This window comes from Panthera onca, chromosome D2, assembly GCF_046562875.1.
Source record: "Panthera onca isolate mPanOnc1 chromosome D2, mPanOnc1 haplotype 2, whole genome shotgun sequence".
In the NCBI taxonomy this organism is placed as follows: Eukaryota; Metazoa; Chordata; class Mammalia; order Carnivora; family Felidae; genus Panthera; species Panthera onca.
This window is the reverse complement of record NC_138349.1, coordinates 74,115,948-74,135,859: the sequence shown is the minus strand read 5'-3', so window position 1 is coordinate 74,135,859 and position 19,912 is coordinate 74,115,948. Positions and strand designations below refer to the sequence as shown.

At 39.2% G+C, this 19,912-nt stretch overlaps 1 pseudogene; it reads left to right on the top strand.

Annotated features, from left to right (window-relative positions):
• The first annotated feature begins 13,699 nt into the window (after positions 1–13,699).
• Positions 13,700–19,169, top strand: LOC132684684 (nitric oxide synthase-interacting protein pseudogene; annotated as a pseudogene).
• Positions 19,170–19,912: the final 743 nt, after the last annotated feature.

Genomic DNA, 19,912 nt, shown 5'->3' with positions numbered 1-19,912 from the left:
TTTAGTAGTGAAAAACTCTTGACCTGTAGTTTTCTTTGTAGGAAGTTTCTTGATAATTCAATTTCTCTTTCTTCACATTTACTATTTAAGTTTTTTCCTTCATCACGGTAAATTTTAGCTTTTGAGGAATTTGTCCATTTCATCTAATTTGTCGCATTGTTGATTTAAAACTGTTTATAATATTCTTTTAATTTATTTTAATGTCTGTAAGATCTGTAATGACTTCTCTTTCATTCCCAATATTGGTGATTTGCATTCTTTCTTTCTCTCTCTCTTTTTTTTTTTTTTTTTTCCTAAGTCAATCTTGTTTTGAGTTCATCAATTTTGCTTATCTTTTCAAAGAACCATCTTTTGGCTTTGTTGATTTTATATCTTCTACTATGTTGATTCCTACTATTTATTACTATTTTCCCTGAACATACTTTGGGTTTACATGGCTCTTCTTTTTCTAGTTTCTTCAGTTGGAACTTTAGGTTATCCACTTAATGCTTATCTGCACAGTATTTAAAAAAGAAACCTTGTTTCTTGAGGAAATTTTGCCATGCAGAGGGTTTCCTTCCTTTTATCAAAACAAAATTGTGTTAGTCTAACTGGATTGTAGTCTCCCTTTAACAGATGTATGAATATAAAAGGGACTTAATTAATGAAATTATTCAATCTACACTTAACCTACAATATACATTGTGAGTGAACAAACTAGAATAGGTATTCTTTAATTAAAAAATTATTTATATAGGGGTGCCTGGGTGGCTCGGTCGGTTAAGCTTCCAACTTTGGCTCAGGTCATGATCTCACGGTTTGAGAGTTCACCTTTTTTTAAAAAGAAAAGGTGCCATTTGGACAACTAGCTAGAAAAGAATAAAACTGAACCACTTTCTTACACCATACACAAAAATAAACTCAAAATGGATTAAAGACCTTAAATGGGAGACCTGAAACAATAAAAACCCTAGAAGAGAGCATAAACAGTAATTTCTCTAACATCGGCCATAGCAACATTTTTCTAGATATGTCTCCTGAGGCAAGGGAAACAAAAGAAAAAATAAACTATTGGGACTATACCAAAATAAAAAGCTTCTGCACAGCAAGGCAAACCATGGACGAAACAAAAAGGCAATCTACTGAATGGAAGAAGGTATTTGGCAATGATCTATCCCATAAGGGGTTAATATCCAAAATATATAAAGAACTTACACGACTTAATGCCAAAACACACACACACACACACACACACACACACACACACACACACACACAAACAATAAAAAATCTGATTAAAAATGGGCAAAGGACCTGAATAGACATTTTTCCAAAGAAGACATCCAGATAGCCGACAGACACATAAAAGACGCACAGTATCACTCATCATCAGGGAAATACAAATCAAACCCACAATCACCTCATACCTGTCAGAAGGCTAGAAACAAAAGATAAGAAATAACAAGTGTTGGCAAGGATGTGGAGTAAAAGGAACTTCTGTGTTGGTCACATAAGCTGGTGCAGCTACCGTGGAAAACAGTGTAGGGATTCCTCAAAAAATTTAAAATAGAAATACCATGACTCAGTAACTCCACTACTGGGTATTTGCCCAAAGAAAATGAAAACACTAATTTAAAAGAATATATGCACCCCTATGTTTATTGCAATATTATTTACAACGGCCAAGATATGGAAGCAGCCCAAGCGTCCATCAATAGGCGAATGGAGAAAGATGTGGTATATATACCATGGAATATTACTCAGCCATACAAAAGGATGAGATCTTGGCATTTGTGCCAACATGGGTGGATCTAGAGGATATAATTCTAAGTGAAGTCAGTCAGAGAAAGGTAAATACTACATAATTCCACTTACATGTGGAATCTAAAAAACAAAAATAAATAAACAAACAAAAAGCAGAATTACACCTATACACAAACTGACAGTTGCCGGTGGAAGGGAAGTAGGGGGATGGGCAAATGGCTGAAGGGCAGTGGGAGATACAGGCTTCTGATTTTGGAATGGGTAAGTCACAGGGATAAAAGTACAACACAGGGAGTATGATAAGTGGTTTCAAAAGAGCACTGTATGGTGAACATATGGTAGCTAACTTGTGATGAACATAGCATAATGTATAAACTTGTCAAATCACTATGTTGTACACCTGAAATGATGTAACATTGTGTCAACTATCCTTCAATAAATAAATAAATAAATGAAGTAAAAATAAATTTAAAAAATAGAGAAGGTGACATTAACTTTGCCAATTTTGATACCTGCCATTAACACGTGTTTATGATTTGGTGAAGTAAACGGCAACACCCTAGCTAAAATTCACTTCAAAATATCTATAAATAATACTCTGAACACATCCGCTCAGATCACCAAGCACTGGCCGTATTTTTAAGTAATAATACATTCAAATTTCAAAAGTAGGGTCCATATCTCCATTTAGACTTTGAGGATTCTTCCATTTGATCAATTTACTCTAATTTTAAGAACTGCATATAAAATATAATAGTAGTCACCATTTGGTGAGTGCCTTTACATATATTGTTGCTAAGCCTGACAACAGGCTTATCAAGTAGGTATTACTGTTTCGAATTAAAAGGTATAGAAACTGAAATTCACAGAGATTAATAGGCTTTTCTGAGGTTCAACAGCTTTGCCAATAGGGAATATGCTATTTAAAAGCATCTCTGATTTGGTTAAGAAAGAGGTTGGCTGGGGATGGTGGAGCAGGAGGACACTAAGCTTGCCTCGTCCACAGATACAGCTAGATAACACTCACATGGGCGTAAGTAACCCACAAAATGAGTCCAACTATGGCAGAACTCCACAACTAAATGGTATAGAAGAGACCACATGGAAGAAGGTCGGAAGGGTGAAGATGCTGTCTGGGAGCAAAACAGACTGAGGCTATCTGCAGTGGGGAGGGAGCTGGTGGCACAGGGAAGAAAGGAAAGCAGACTTTTACGCCAGGGAGACCACGAACAGGGGGGACAAATCCCCATAATATTTGCCTGTGAAAGTGAGAAGGGCCTAATTTTGTGAGTTCTTAAAAGCAGTGGGACTTAATCTTGGAATTTTAAAAATCAGTGGGCGAGGCTCTAGGAGAGCCTGGAGAGCGGAGGGTGGGGGCATTAGAAGTGGAATCCGTGCCCTTAAGGACAGAGCAGGAAAAAGGGCCTGTGTAGATCAAGCATAGAACCAACAGTGGGAAAACCGTTAGGGGCGGATGGAGGGAGAGTGATCTGATTGCTTCAGAACACAGCCTGGAGAGACAGGGAGCCTGAGGAGACCCCTCCAGGAACAAAGGAGCTGGCAGGTGCCATTTACCTCTCCCCCAAAATACATAACAGCCACCTGTAGGAACCATCACCGTGTGACACTCCTTAAGTAACTTGCTTACACCAAGCCGCCACCCCATGCTTAGGTAGCTCTGCCCCTCCTAGTCACTCTCGCCTTAGTCCCACAGCAAACCCTGCCCACACCAAAACTCTTAACCCGCAGGGTATATGGAACCTCAGTCCCGATGGCAGTAGGGGCTGGTCTCATTCTGCAAGAGAACCACTGTACATCTTGTTAAAACACGCCCCACCCCTGCAAGGGATCAAACACTGCCCACAGTAGTCATGGAGAGCCTCTGTAGATAACTGGACTGAAGGAAAAAGGCCAAGGTCTCAAAAGCAGAGAACAAGCACACATAGGAGACACTCTCTGAAGCACCAGGCCCTGGAGAACAGGGGACACTGCACAGCAGTGCACTACAGGACCTCTCCTTCATAAAACGATTACCACTAAGAGCAAGAGAAGTAGCTGACCCTCCTAACACAGAGAAACAGACACAAAAAATCAGACAAAATGAGACAAGGAAGTATCTCCCAAATGAAAGAAGCAAACCACAGCAAGAGACCAAAGTGAAACAGATATAAAGACTATGCCTGATAATTTAAAATAATGGTCATACAGACAATGACTGGACTTGAGAAAAGAATGGAGAACATCAGTGAGACCCTTAACACAGATAAAAAAGAACTAATCAGATTCACGAACACAATAAATGAAATGAAAGATACACTTGAAGGAATAAACAGCAGATCAGATAAAGCTGAGAAATGAATTAACAACCTGGAAGACAGACAATGGAAAGTAACCAAGCTAAGCAAAAGAGAAAAAAGAAAATTATGCAAACTGAGAACAGTCTTAGGAAACTCAGTGACTCCATCAAACGTAACAAGGGATCTTACGTTTTGCATTATAGGAACCTCAGAAAAAGAAAGTGAAAAAAAGAGCAGGAAAATTATTTGACAAAATAATAGCTGAAAAATTGCCCAATCTGGGGAAGGAAGCAGGTACCAGATCCAGAAGGCACAAAGATCCCTCCCCCCACAATTCAACCCAAGGAGATCCACATCAAGACACACAGTATTAAAATGGAAAAAAAAAATAGAGATAAAGAAAAAAATTGTTAAAGCAGCAAAAGAAAAAAAAAAAAAAAAGACAGTTACATACAAGGGAAACCCCCATAAGGCTAGCAGATTTTTCAACAGAAACTTTCCAGTCCAGAAGGGAGAGGCTTAATAGTTTCAAAGTGCTGAATGGGATCTTCCGTCAAGAATACTCTATCCAGGGGGCACCTGGATGGCTCAGTCGGTTAAGCGTCCGACTTTGGCTCAGGTCATGATCTCGCGGTCCGTGAGTTAGAGCCCTGCGTTGGGCACTGTGCTGACTTCTCAGAGCCTGGGGCCTGTTTTGGATTCTGTGTCTCCCTCTCTCTCTGCCCCTCCCCCGTTCATGCTCTGTCTCTCTCTGTCTCAAAAATAAATAAACGTTAAAAAAAAAAAAAAAGAATACTCTATCCAGCAAGGCTATCATTCAGAATAGAGAGATAAACAGTTACTCAGATAAACAAACAACAAACAAAACACTAAAGGAATTCATGACCAGCCCTAGAAGATACATTAAAAGGGACTCTGGGTGGAAAACAAAGACCATAAAGGGAGAGTATGAAAAGTAAAATACAAAAGCAGTAAAATAACTATTTATGCAAAAATCAGTCAAGGGATTCATAAAATAAAGGGATGTAAAATATGACACTATATACCTAAAATGTGGGAGGAGTAAAGAACAATTTCAACTTAAGCAACCATCAACTTAATATAGGCAGCTATATGCTGAAGATGTTATACACAAATCTAATGATAACTACAAAAACCAGTAATAAATGTGCAAAGAATAAAGTGAGAAGAATCCAATATATCACTAAAGAAAACCAAAAAACCATAAAAGAGAGTAAGAGAAGGAAGATCAGAGAAAATCTATAGAAACAACCACAAAACAAGAAACAAAATGGCAATTAATATGTATCTACCAATAATTACTTTAATGTAAATGGACTAAACACTCCAATCGAAAGACACAAGGTGACAGTGGATTAAAAAAAAGACCCATCTATATGCTACCTATAAGAGACTCATTTCAGACTGAAAGACAGCTGAAGATTGAAAGTGAGTGTATGGAGAAACATTTATTGTGCAAATAGATACCAAAAGAAAGCTGAGGTAATAATACTTACATCTGCCAAAATAGACTTTAAAACAAAGACTGTAACAAGAGACAAAGGAGAACACTATGTAAAAATAAAGAGGACAATCTGAAAATATAACGATTATAAATATTTATGCACTTAACACAATAGCACCCAAATACATAAAACAGTTAATAACAAGCATAAAATAATTTGTCATCAATAGTAATACAATAATAGTGCAGGACTTTAACATCTCACTCAAATCCATGGACATACCATCCAAAGAGAAAATCAAAGAGGAAAACAGTGGCTTTCAATGACACACTGGAGCAGGTACATTTAACAGACATACTCAACATTCCATCCTAAAACAGCAGAATACATATTCTTTTCAAGTACACATGGAACATTCTTCAGAATAGATGACTTATTAGGCCACAAACCAAGCCTCAACAAAATTTAAAATATCAGAGTTATACCATGCATCTTTTCTGACCATAATGTTATGAAACTATAAATCAATGACAAGAAAAAATGTAGAATGAGCACAAATACATGGAGGTTAAATAACATGCTACTAAACAATAAATGGGTCAAGCAGAAATTAAAGAAGAAAGCAGAAATTACATGGAAACAAAGGAAAATGAAAACACAATGGTCCAAAACCTTTGGAATATAGCAAAAGTGGTTCCAAGAGGGAAGTCTATACGTCAAAAGCAAGAAAAAATCTCAAACAACCTAACAAATAAAACCCAAAGAAGGAAATAATAAATATTAGAGAAGTAATTGATATAGAAAAAAAAAAAAAACAATACAACAGATCAATGAAACCAAAGAAAGCTGGTTCTTTGAAAAGATCAACAAAACTGATAAACCTCTAGTAAGACGAAAGAAAGAAGGAAAGACAGACAGACAGAAAGAAAGAAAGAAAACCCAAATAATCTTCCTAATGAAAGATGAGAATAACAACTGACACCACAGCAATACAAAGAATTATAACAGAATATTATGAAACCCTATATGCCAACAAAGTGTACAACTCAGAAGAAGTAGATAAATTCCTGGAACCATATAACTTACCAAAACTAAAATAGGAAGAAATAGAAAATTTGAACCGATCAATTATCAACAATGAAACAGAATCAGTAATCAAAAGCTCCCAAAAAACAACAGTCCAGGACCAGGCGGCTTCACAAATAAATTCTACTCAACATTTAAAGAAGAGTTAATATTATTCTTCTCAAACTATTCCAAAAAAATACAAGAGGAAGGAAAACTTCCAAATTCATTCTATGAGGCCAGCATTACTTTGACACCAAAACCAGATAAAGACATCACACACAAAAAAGATAACTACAGGCCAACATCTCTCTTGAATATAGATTCAAAAATCCTCAACACAATATTAGCAAACTGAATCCACCAATACGTTAAAAAAATCATACATCACAATCAAGTGGGATTTATTCCCGGGATGCAAAGATGGTTCAATATTCTCAAAGAACAATCAATGTGATATGTGACATCAATTAGAGAAATGATAAAAAATATATATATGATCATTTCAATAGATGCAGAAAAAGCATTTGACAAAGTACAACATCCATTCATGATAAAAACACTCTGAAAAGTAGGTCTAGAGGGAATATAGTTCAACATAATAAAGGCCTTATATAAAAAATCCACAGCTAACATCATACTCAATGGTGAAAACCTGAGAGCTTTTCCCTTAAGGTCAGGAACAAGACAAGGATGTCCACTCTCACCACTTTTATTCAACATTGTATTAGAAGTCCAAGCCATAGCAATCAGACAACATAAAGAAATAAAAGGCAACCAAATTGGTGAGGAAAAAGTAAAACTCTACTTGCATATCATAGGATATTATATAGAGAGCACCTTAAAGACTCCACCAAAAAACTACTAGAACCAATAAATGAATTCATTAAACTCACAGGATACAAAATCAATATAACAGAAATCTGCTGCATGCACATACACTAATAATGAAGCAGCAAAGAGTGAAAGGAAGACAACCATCCCATTTATAACTGCACCCAAAACAATGAAATACCTAGTAACATGCTTATCCAAAGAGGTGAAAGGCTTGTACTCTAAAAATTATAAAAATGCCAATGAAAGAAATTAAAGACAACACAATGAAATGGAAAGATATTCCAAGCTCGTGGGAATTGTGAAATGTCTATATCACCCAAAGCAATCTACAGATTTAATGCACTCCCTATCAAGATACCAAAGAATTTTTCATAGAACTGGAACAGTCCTAAAATTTGTATGGAACTACAAATGACCTCATATAGCCAAAGCAATCTTGAAAAAGGAAAACAAAACTGGAGGTATCATAATTCCAGATTTCAAGTTATATTACAAAGCAATAGTAATGAAAACATTATGGTACTGACATAAAAACAGAAACATAGATCTATGGAATAGAACAGGAAATTTAGAAATAAACCCACAATCATCTGATCACTTAATCCTCAACAAAGCAGGAAAGAATATTCAATGGGGAAAAAGGCAGTGTCTTCAAACAATGGTGTTGGGAAAACCAGTTACCTATAAAAGAATGAGACTGGACTGCTTTCTTTCACCATACACAAAAATAAATTCAAAATGGATTAAAGACCTAAATGTGAGACCTGAAACCATAAAAATCCTAGAAGAAAGTAAAAGCAGTAACTCTCTGACCTCAGCCAGAGTAACATTTTTCTAGATATGTCTCCTCAGGCAAAGGAAATAGAAGCAAAAATAAATTATTGGGACTATCAAAATAAAAAGCTTCTACATGGTGAACGAAAGGAACAAACAAGAACTAAAATGCAACCTACTGAATGAGAGAAGATATTTGCAAATGACACACCTGATAAAGGGTTAGAATCATATATATATATATATATATATATATATATATATATATATATATATATAACTGATACAACTCAATGCCTCAAAAACAAATAATCCATTTAAAAAATGGGCAGAAGACATGAACAGACATTTCTCCAAAGAAGACATACCAAGGGCCAGCAGATATATGAAAAGATGCTCAACATCACACATTATCAGGGAAATGCAAATCAAAACTACAATGAGATACCACTTCACACCTGTCATAATGGCTAAAATCAAAAACACAAGAAACAAGTGTTGGCCAGGATGTGGAGAAAAAGGAACACTTGTGCACTGTTGGTGGGAATGCAATCTGGTGCAGCCACTGTGGAAAACAGAAGTTCCTCAAAAAGTTAAAAATAGAACTATCCGATGACCCAGGAATCACACTACTGGGTATTTACCCCCAAAATACAAAAACACTAAGTCAAATGGATATATGCACCCCTGTTTACTGCAGCATTATTTATAATAGCCAATCTATGGAAGCATCCCAAGTGTCCATCAGTAGATGAATGGATAAAGTGGTACATGTATATACACTAGAATGTGATTCAGCCGTAAAAAGGAGTGAAATCTTGCCATTTGCAACAACATGGATAGAGTGACAGAGTGTGCTAAGCAAAATAAGTCAGTCAGAGAAAGACAAATACCATATGATCTCAGTCATACGTGGAACTTAAGAAACAAAACAAATTAGCAAAAGAAAAAAGGAGACAGAGACTAAGAGACAAATCAAGAAACAGACTCTTAACTATGGAGAACAAACTGATGGTTACCAGAGGGGAGGTGACTGGGAGTTGGGGGAAATAGGGGATAGGGATTAGAAAGTACATTTATTATGATATAAAATAAATTTAAAAATAAAAAATTAGAGCAACCCTACCAAGGGTTTATAAAGGGTTTAAAACCATCTTACCAAGAGCTTCAGATTCCAGCTGATTTTCTATCATGGCACAAAGTTCAGGGATGGATCATCCAGGGCAAGTGCAACTGCTCAAAAATGCCATCAAGTATTTGGGCTCCACCTATTCTAAACAATAAAATGGCAAGATTTAGCTTTTGGCCTTTATGATCATCGTTAAAATACAGCTGCTGTAACTCTAGCACTGAATCCAAGTTACAGGCAGAAAAAGGAAGGAAGGAAAAGGACGAGAACATTTCTTCATGAGGCTTTGCCCTTTCAGGATAAAAACACAAAGCAAAGTAGAAATAGAGGGAAATTTTCTCAGCCTAGTAAAAAGTATAAGACCCACAGCAATGGTGAAATACTAAATGTTTTCTCCTCAGGAAAAAGACAACGTTTGCTCTTACCACTGCCACTCAATATTGTACTGGACATTCTTTGTAGGCCAGTAAAATAAAATAAAATAAATAAATAACAAAGATACCAGAGAAAGGCATGAAATTGGCAAGAAAAAAATTAAAACTATCTCAATTTGGAGATGACCGGATATTGAATATAGAAAATCCTAAGGAATCTACTAAAAATCTATTAGAATAAGTTCCAGTAGGAAAGATGGTAGGAAATAAGATAAACATAAAAATAAATTTTATTTCCATACACTTGCAATGAACCTGAAAATAAAATTAAGAAAAAACTGCATTTATAATCACATGAAAAAATATGTAAGAATAAATTTAGTAAGTGTAAAACCTGTACATCGAAAACCAAAAAATGCTGGGGTGCCTGGATGGCTCAGTTGGTTAAGCATCCGACTCGTGATTTTGGCTCAAGTCATGATCTCACGGTTTGTGAGTTTGAGCCCCCATCAGGCTCTGCGCTGACAGTGCTGAACCTGCTTGGGATTCCCTCTCTCTTTCTCTCTCTCTCAAAATAACTAAAAATGAGGAAAAAGCAAAAAAGAAAACCACAAAATGTTGAAAGACAATGAAGAAGAGCTAAAAAAAAAAAAAAAGGAAAGCATCCCATGTGCTTGGATCAGAAGACTTAATACAGTTAAGATGACAGTACTTTCCAAATTTATCTACAGATTCAAAACAATTTGAAGTTATTAAAAACTCAGCTGCCTTTTCTTTTATTTTTTTTTTAAGAAATAGACAAGCTGATCTGAAAATTCATATAGAAATTCAAGGGACCCAGAAAAGCCAAAACTGTCTTTAAAACTAAGAACAAAGTTGGTGGGCTCAAATTCTCCGATTCTGAAACTTACAACAAAGCTACAGTTACCAAGGCTACAAGGTGTGACCTAAGGACAGACATACAGACCACTGTAATAGACTTCAGAGTCCACAATACACCCTCACATTTACAGTCAACAGATTTTCAACAAGGATGCCAAGACAATTCAATGGTGAAAGAATAGTCTTTTAAACAAACGGTGCTGGGACAAGTGAATATCTACGTAAAAATGAAAGATGAGGGGCGCCTGGGTGGCTCAGTCGGTTGAGCGTCCGACTTCAGCTCGGGTCATGATCTCACAGTCCGTGAGTTCCAGCCCCGCGTCGGGCTCTGTGCTGACAGCTCAGAGCCCGGGGCCTGTTTCGGATTCTGTGTCTCCCTCTCTCTCTGACCCTCCCCCGTTCATGCTCTGTCTCTCTCTGTCTCAAAAATAAATAAACATTAAAAAAATTTTTTTAAAAAAAATAAAAAGGAAAGATGAGGTTGGACCCTTCTCCCGCAGCACACACATAACTCAAAATGGATTATAGATGTCAATGTAAGAGATAAAACTATAAAACCCTTACAAGAAATGTAAGAGTAAATCTTTATGATCTTGGGTTGGGAAAAAGCACAAGTAACCAAAAGCAAAAGTAACAAAATTAGACTTCAGAAAAAATGTGAAATTAGACTTTATAAAAATGTAAAACTTTTGCGCTGCAAATGATACAAAGAAAGTGAAACCCAAACCCCAGAACGATACCAAATATTTGCCAACTATGTATCTGATAAGAGATTTATAGCCCGAATATGTGAAAAACTTACCAAACTCAGTAACAAAAAATAACCCAATTAAAAATGGGTAATGGATTTTAACAAACGTTTCTCCAAAGAAGGTATACAAATAGTTGATAAGCACACACAAAAATGCTCACTACCAATAGTCAATAAGGAACCACACAAATCAAAAACATAATTGGATTTCATTTCATTCCAATTTGGAGGGCTACAATCGAAAAAACAGACAACAGTGTTGGCACGGATGTGGAGAAATGGGAACCCATACGTTGCTGGTGGAAACGTAAAATGCTGCAGCTGCTGTGGGAAAGAGTTTGGCAGTTCCTCAAAAAGTAAAACACAGAGGAACCGTGTGACCCAGAAATTCCACTCCCAGGTATATGCCCCAAAGAACTTGCATTTATTCCCATTGTTAGGAGCAAATTATTAGGCTGCATCAAACATTCCATGTCTCAAAACCTTTAGGAACCAGACATCAACTTGGAGTGTGATGGTTTGTGGATTTAGTTCTGATGAATATAGAATTTTGTCAAAGGAGGTTTATTTAAAATAAACACTGAACATTTTTTTTCACGTGCCTTATGATTTTAGCTCCATTTTATGGCTTTTGCTCTGACGCATTAAGCCTCTAGCAAGTGCAAGCAGAGCTGAGCTTCACTCTTCAATTTTTCTCTAGGCTATTATCACTTATTATTTTATAGCATCAAAGACACCACAATGTCTCTGCTTTGAGAGAATTTGCTCTTCCTACAGACATAGAGCTATAATGAGATGCCGTGCCTGCTGCTATTTCTTCTAATTCCTGAAACTACGATAGCGTGATTTATGTTTATTTTAATCCCCTCTCCACTTGGACTAGATGCAGAATGGAAGTAATTGAAAATGCAGTCAATGAAAAACAGACCAGCAGGATGCCTCATCTTTGGCTGAGTTTTGCCTAGTATGACAATGCAGGTTCATTCTCAAAGTTCTGAGCCAGCTTGAGGCCTCTCTTGGAAACGGCCAATTTCATTCGGGCAAATAAAAGATAAAGTGAGGTCATAACAAAGGTTGCTGCAAAACAGCGCCCCGACTGCCACAAACTTAGAGCATGAGATTGGAATCGGATGTTCTTGTCCCTTAGTTGATGCTGCATTAGTCAAAGACCTTAAGTCGTTTTCTATCTTGAAGGGCTTTGGGACAAATGGACATAAAAAACTGTCAGTCATTCAGGACTCTCCTTCTGTGCTTGTTTCTGGATCTCTCCCAGGGATAGATTTCACAGATACACAATTTGGGTCAACAAAACTGTTGAGTCATACTTTTCTCTAGATTGCAGAGAGGAATCTAATTTTTTTCTAGGAAAACCTCAAGGAAAAAGAAGGAGCTTAGAAAGTGATTTCCACAATAACGTTTTGAGAAGACAGAGTCAATGCTTGCTATTAGAGAAAGTTTATTTCTAATGACCTCATCTCGAAGTAAACCCCTGTAAGCACAGGTTCTGGCAGCCTATGTGGGTGTAGGGCTGCACAAAGAATGGCTGGGCTCGGGGTTTTTGCTCGTCTTCCCGTCTGGCTTCCAGCTAAATAACAGCACACAGCCAGCTCTCCAATGGTGGTCTATTACTCCCCATATGGGCGCCTCGCCACTCCAGACAGAAAAGGCCAGGACAGACAAGACAGAGAGAGCAGCTGGGATATGAAAGATGCCCGAGTCTGTGGCTTGTCCTTCCTAGGGTGTGTGCGCATGTGCGCAAGCGTGCACACGTTCCATGTGGATCTCTCATTTCCTAGTGACGTCAAGACTCTCGACAGTCGGTGCAGTACTGTTGCTTTCTGGCTGTGCAATCTCTCCCTCCTTCCACTACGGCAATTCCATCCAGGTTTGATCCAGCCACGCTGCACCTTTTTATTACATGCTGGGAAAACAATGTAATTAAACCCCATCGCTACACTGGGTTTTAAATTTTGTGACTCCAGAAGGCCTTTTCTTCCTTATTTATCCTCCCAGCTGCTGATTCCTGGGAAGTAGAGTTATCTGCAATCACGTTAAGTTCTAGAAGAAGATTTTGTTGAGGGGAAGGAGGAACAGAGAGTCAGCTAGGTATTTCCTCAATTTCTGGGGGGCCTGGATTATTCTAAGTACTGAGAGGTGTAAGATGATCAGAAAAACAGGGGTTTACTTGGAGTCTATGAAGCCAACGCTTCATTTTTAAAATTTTTATTATAGCAGCACTGCCCTTCTGGGCATCAATTTTTGTATCAGGCAGTTATTTCTATGTAACAAACCACCACCAAAATTAGTGGAGTGAAAGGAACCATCGTTTAGTGAGTTCACGAGTGTGTGTGCACGATTGGGTGGTTCTGGTGATCCGGGCCATGCCGGGCCGGTCCCAGCTGGACCTGCTCCTGTATTTTTGGTCAGCTGCTGGCACAGCTGGAGCTGACAGGTCAAGGTAGGCCTCGTGGAAAGGCTCATCTGCACACCGTGTGCTCGCACCCTCCAAACCGGCCCAAACTTGCTCACGTGGCAGCTGGTCAGAGCTGTGTGGGAGCCAGCGGAAGTACACGACGCCTTTCGAGAGCTAATTTGGAACTGGCACGTGAGTTCTGCTGCGTTTTTATTGGTCAGGGCAAGAGACAATTCTAGCCCAGAGTCAAGGGGTGCAGAAATAAGCTCTTCACGGTGTAGAGAAAGAAACAATTACAGCCATTGCAACGGGCGAGGTGGTGGCAAATTATTTCCAAATTTTGCAGATACCTAGCTTGCTCTAAGGATATTTTATGAAGGTCTTTCATTTCCAAATATTTAGAATTACAGCAAGTTAATCACTGACATCTTCAAGTCGGTGTGGCTTAAGGAAAAGCTCAAGCACAACTTCGCGTAGCTCAAACTGTTGGGAACATATAGCTCTATCAGCTTCCTTCTGTGTTGTGTGCATAGAATATTTTTAAATTTTTCCTTGTGGTTTCTTCTTTGACCCCTGGGCTTTGTAGAAAGGTGTTAATATGTTGGTTATCCTAATGCTACTGAGTTCTAACCTAATTCTGTTATAGTCAAAGCACATACTCTCAGGGGAGAGTAAATGATTTCTAGGAAAGATGCATGGGCCCTCAGAAGAAGAGATGGGAGGTATGACAGTTTGGGACATGGTTTGTCTGGGTGTGGTGTTGACTTCTAGTTTCCTCTCCTGTTACAGGAGTTGATCTTTTCTGGTTGATGAAACTCCCCAAGGAGGACCTAGGGCAATTGAGTTCCTTGTGGAGCATCTGTCTTTAGGCAGATAAGCTTCTCTCTGCATTTGCTATTTTTCAGTTGCCTACAGTTCAAAATAATCAATATACCAAAGCAGCCTATTTTGGGGCGACAAGTCCTGAACTCGTACGATCACATTTTGTAGCGGCATTTTATACTACCCCTCACATGCTACCACATTAGTATATTTTGTTGTCCTGCCTGGATTTGGAATTTGCCTTTACAAGTGCGGTGACTCACTGCTACTTAAGGTCAGTCCAAAAGAAAAAAGTGCTTGTTTGGAGATAAAAATAAAAAGTCCCAATTTGGCAGTGAGATAATGGAGTTCAAAAATATTACCTTGATTCTATTTTAAAAAGTGAACGAAGCAGCAAAAATATGACCATTCCTTTACTTCTGGCATCATGTTTATAAACTCAGCTTTGAAGATTTTTTAATATGCATTTTGAAGAGAAAAGCACATTAAATATACCTTCAATTGAAAAGCAAATCTTAAGTTTTCAGGGGGAAAAGGTTGATAAAAGAAATTACTGAACGACCTACATCGTTAATAAGAGCTCTGCTGGGGTGCCTGGGTGGTTCAGTCAGTTGAGCATCTGACTATTGATTTCGGCTCAGGTCACGATCCCAGGGTCGTGGAAGTGAGCCCCGTGTCAGGCTCCATGCTGAGCCTGGAGCCTGCTTGAGATTCTCTCCACCCACCCTGTGCCTCTCCCTCACTCAACATGTGCATGCTCTCTCTCTCTCTCTAAAATAATAATAAAAAAAAATTAACAAGAGCTCTGTTGGCATGCAAAGTATATGTACAATATCATTTACCTCAAGTGTAATACACTAGAATAAGAACCAGCAAAGTTATATAATTTAATATGACCCTAATTAACTGGAATCACATTCTGGAATTAAGTCAAAGAGAAACAGCTAAAGATAAAGTGTTTCTCTTTATTCACAAAAGAAAAACAGGGGGCCTCCAAAGAGATTTGGCTAATATTTGTCAAATGTCAGAGTCAGATACTATTTTAAGAGCTTTACATGAATTAACTTGTTTGATTCTCACAACAACCTTGTGACTTAGGAACTATTATCACCTCCATTTTATAGGTGAGAATGTTAGAATACACAAGACTGCAAGAGGCCATAGCTAAATGTGACAGGGCCAGGATGCAAACCCAGACGGTCTAGATCAAGATTCCAAATGCGGTATCTACACTCCATCTGTGGTGTTTTTTTTTAATTTTTTTTAACGTTTATTTATTTTTGAGACAGAGAGAGACAGAGCATGAACGGGGGAGGGGCAGAGAGAGAGGGAGACACAGAATCGGAAACAGGCTCCAGGCTCTGAGCCATCAGCCCAGAGCCCGACGCGGGGCTCGAACTCACGGACTGTGAGATCGTGACCTGAGCTGAAGTCGGACGCTTAACCGGCCGAGCCACCCAGGCGCCCCCTCCATCTGTGTTTTAAATTGAATCACAGGTTCAGACTTCCAATAAAAACATATTTGACTATCTTCCTATAAACAACAATTATAAATGCTGTATAAAATACTGAAGACAATACCTGAAGGCACTGATGAGCAAAGAAAGCAAGCTGACGATGGAGGGCATGCAATCAAACCAGGGACCCACTTCTGTGAAATGCACATTTATTCAGCCTTTCCCCTGAAGACACTTCTAAGTCGGCATAACCTTTAACAGAGCTCAAGTAGAAAGATTCAGCTGTATGGGCCTGAGGAGACAGGAGATGGAAATTGGGGTTGGGGGGGGGGGGAGAAATCCTGGAACAGAAAAATTATAGTAAGGGGAGACCCAATCCTTGGCTGTACCTGAACTACACATGTGTGAGGTGAATCAAAGAATTTACTGTGAAAGGCTGAGATGGCTGCATAGAGATTTCAGCAATGCCCCAGACTGAGGAGATGGAGTTTGGGTTTGGGTCCAGCTCTAGTGGAGGCATGGAAAACACATCTTGCTTTCACTGGACACCAGAGGGCCATGATTTAGAAGTAAAGATCATATCTCAGGAGCAGTTTTCCCTACCCTACCATGAAAAACAAGAAAGAGACCTACTCTAACAAAGCCTAAACCCAAGAGCCTACACAAGACCAAAAGCCTCTACAAGTCTATCAGTAAGACAGACCCTATGCTGGACTATAAAACAAGTCCCAGTAATTCCAATGGACTGAAATCATATAGAGTATAGTCTCTGACTACACCAGAATTAAGTTAGAAATCAGTACCATTAGGACAACCAACGTATCTCCAAATATTTGGAAACCAAATGATACCTTTTGACAAAGGCAAGAAAACAAGAACTCACAAGAAACTTTTTTTAAATAGTCCATGCAAATAATGCAAAAGAAAGCTGATATAACTATACTAACACCAAACTTTGTAGGTTTCAAGACAATGAGGGGCCTTGAATAATAATGAAAGGTTGAACTGAATTGAATAATGAAAGTCAAGTGGCATATTTTGCTACCTTTCTGAATCCTTTCCTCCAAATTTCAGGAACAGAGCAAGTATACTGAAGTATACTTCTCTTCAAATTGTACTGGAGATCTTAGTACAATAAGGCAAGGGAATAAATGACAGACCTTAAAATCAGAAAACAGAGGTAAAGCTGTGATTATCCACAGATGACCTAATGATGTATGCACACAAAGAGTCTACGAACCAGCCACTACAATAAGTGAATGTAGCAAGCTTGATATTGATATGAGGTCATGATATGAGGTCAATATACAAAAGTCTATCGCACCTCTACGTAATAGGTATAAACAAAACAAAATTTAAAAATAGTTTCGCTCATAAGAATGCAAAGAATTTAACTTAGGAATAAATTTAACAAAGCAAGTGTAAGACTTATATGCTAAAAACTACGATGAATTGCAGAAAGAAAGTTTTTTTAAAGCTCTGAATAAACGGACATATATAACGCATTCCTGGATTGAAAGACAGTATTTTTAATATGCCCGTTTTCCCCAAATCTATAGGTTCAACACGATCCCAAACTTAACACCCAGTAGCTTCTTTGTAGGTACGGGTAATCTCACTGTAAAATTTATATGGAGATGACAAGGTCCAAGATTAGCCAAACCAAATCAATCTTGAAAAAGAACTCTGATCTCAACATTCGTTATAATCTACAGTATTTAAGATAATTTAAGAGTGGTACTGGTGTAAAAATAAAGTCCAGCAATAGACACACAGAGATTCCAAAATAATTTTCTTTTTTTTTTTTTAATTTTTTTTTTAACGTTTATTTATTTTTGAGACAGAGAGAGACAGAGCATGAACGCGGGAGGAGCAGAGAGAGAGGGAGACACAGAATCGGAAGCAGGCTCCAGGCTCTGGGCCATCAGCCCAGAGCCCGACGCGGGGCTCGAACTCACGGACCGTGAGATCGTGACCTAAGCTGAAGTCAGACGCTTGACCGACTGAGCCACTCAGGCGCCCCAACCAAAATAATGTTCAACAAAGACACCAAAGCAATTCATTAAAGAAAGGTCTTTTCAACAAATGGAATAACTAAATAAACATAGAAAAACATGAACCGTGCCTCCTACTTTACGCTAAAACACAAAGATTCATTTGGGGTGGATCACACACATAAACATAAAGCCACGAAGTTTCTGAAAGAAAAAACAAGGCATAGATACAGTTGAAGAAGCAACGAACGGACAAGGAGTCGTTTGTGAGGGAGGCATTATGGCAAGACCTGCAGGGTGGGGACTGCCTGCCCCTACAGTGAGAAAAAAAGCCACAGGCTGCAGGACCCAGAACATTCCAGCAAGCCCTCAAGATGTCGAGGGCTGCCACCTGTGTGCGCAGCCCTGCCACGACCGCTCGTCACCCCCAGATGGCTACCTGCGTGAGCGCGAGGCAATCCTGGCGTACACTTCGCACCAGAAGGAGACCACGTTGAAGATGAGGATCCAGGAGCAGCCGGGGGCTGGGCGTGAGGTGCAGAAACAGCCGCGGCGGCCACGGCGCAGGGGCAAGTGCACGGCTTCCCGGAAGAGGACGCGGCCACCGTGCACACTGAGCTGCACACTGAGCTCAACCTTTCATGCCCAAGGCCGCCTGGGGAACAGGCCCAGAAGACGCCTGAGCCGGGCCACTGCAGGTCCCGCAGGACAAAGACAAAGCACTGCCCAGCTTCCGGATCCCGTCGCTGACCGCCCCCAAGCCAAGACCGCCAAGCTGGGAAGCCAACGAGCACCGCCACTGTCCCTACGGCGGAGACGTCACGGCGCATGTCAGACCTCATGGCGCATGCGCCCCACGCCGTTCGCCGCCTTCATGGATCGCGTGAGGCTCATCAAGCTCAGCCCGCGCCACGTGTGTGCCGTGACCTGCGACAGCTTGGGAGGTGCCGTGCCTCATGCCGTTGCTCTGGCCTTCTGCGGTCGTGGTCACCCTGGAGCGCAGGATGAAGCTGATGGCGGAGGACGTGGTGGACCCGGTGAACCGGGAGAAGCTCCTGGATCAGGACACCGGCATGCTGCAGCGGGTGGCACGGGCTTCACGGGCTCGGGAGTATCGGCGCAGGTAGAGAAACCCAGGCTGGTGATGCAGGCCTGGTGCACCTGACACCAAGTAAATGGGCTCGAACGTGGAAGAAAACTATTAAAGATGACAGAGCATCTGTGCAACCTTAGGGGAGCAAAGATTTCATGATTATAATTGCTAAAGAAAATAAATTATAATTTATTAAAATATATTTTTTAAAGGTGCCATTAAGAAAATGATAGGGGTGTGTGTGTGTGTGTGTGTGTGGTGCCTGGGTGGCTCAGTCAGTTAAGTCTCTGACTTCCGGTCATGCTCTTAGGGTTGATGGGTTGGAGCCCTGCCTCCGGCTTAGTGCTGATAGCTCAGAGCTTGAAGCCTGCTTTGTTTTCTGTCTCCCTCTCTCTCTCTCTCTTTGCTTCCTTCTCTCTCTCTCTCTCTCTCTCTCAAAAAAAATAAATAAATAAATAAATAAACATTAAAAAAAAAAAAAAGAAAATGATAGGTGAGACCCAGACTGAAAAATATGTTTGTGACACATTATATCTGACATATGTAACTGGAATATATAAAGAACTACTGTAAGTCAATATTAAGCAAGGAGACACACTGAGCACTGAGTAATATATAGAAATGATGAATCACTATGTTGTACACCTAAAACGAATATAACAGTGTATGTTTACTAGAATTAAAATAAAAACAAGAAGGTCAAAAAATAACAAATAAAGAAAACCAACCCACCCAATAAAAATTGAGCACTCCACAGAAGAATGTGAATATGTCTATAAGGGTAAGAAAAGATGCTCAGAATTATTAGTTTTCAT